This window comes from Otolemur garnettii, unplaced genomic scaffold, assembly GCF_000181295.1.
Source record: "Otolemur garnettii isolate 467f Iridium unplaced genomic scaffold, OtoGar3 scaffold00043, whole genome shotgun sequence".
NCBI classification, from domain to species: Eukaryota; Metazoa; Chordata; class Mammalia; order Primates; family Galagidae; genus Otolemur; species Otolemur garnettii.
In genome coordinates, this window is record NW_003852438.1 from 7,246,084 (window position 1) to 7,246,850 (window position 767).

A 767-nucleotide genomic window follows, 5' to 3' on the forward strand; every position below is an offset into this window, starting at 1 on the left:
TTTTTTTTTTTGGTTGCAGTTGTCATTGTTACTTAGCAGGCCCGGGCCGGGTTTGAGCCTACCACCCTAGGAGTATGTGGCCAGCGCCCTTGCCACTTGAGCTACAGGCGCCACCCTTGGCTTCCTTCTTGATGGCCATCCCTACCCAACAGAGAATTTGGTGGTGATGGGGAGGGTGCTGCAGAGGAAAGATTGGGGAAAAAACTGAATATAGGTTTTATTGTTAACCATGTTCTTTGCTCCTCTCTGCTCTGACACCACCACCCTGTCGGCCCCCAGAAGTGATCAGGGGTATGTGTATGTGTGTGGTATGTGAGTGCTCACATTTGTATGTTTGGAGGAAATGACTTTTTTTTTTAGACAGTTTCATTATGTCGCCCTTAGTAGAAAGCTGTGGTATCATAACTCACAGCAACCTCAAACTCTTGAGTTTAAGTGATTCTCTTGCCTCAAGCCTCTCAAGTAGCTGGAACTATTTTTGGTTGTAGTTGTCATTGTTTGGCAGCCCGGGCTGGGTTCAAACCCACCAGCTCTTGTGTATGTAGCTGCCGCCCTAGCCACTGAGCTACAGGTGCCGAGCTGGAAATGACACGTTATTGAGCCAAACCCTTCTCAGGTTCTCACCTTAGATCAGTGGTTCTCAATCTTCCTAATGCCGCGAACCTTTAATACAGTCCAAAGGGGTTGCGACCCACAGGTTGAGAACTGCTGCCTTAGAAGAAGATGACTAGAAAATAGCCTTCTCCCACCAAAACCTGAAGGGTACC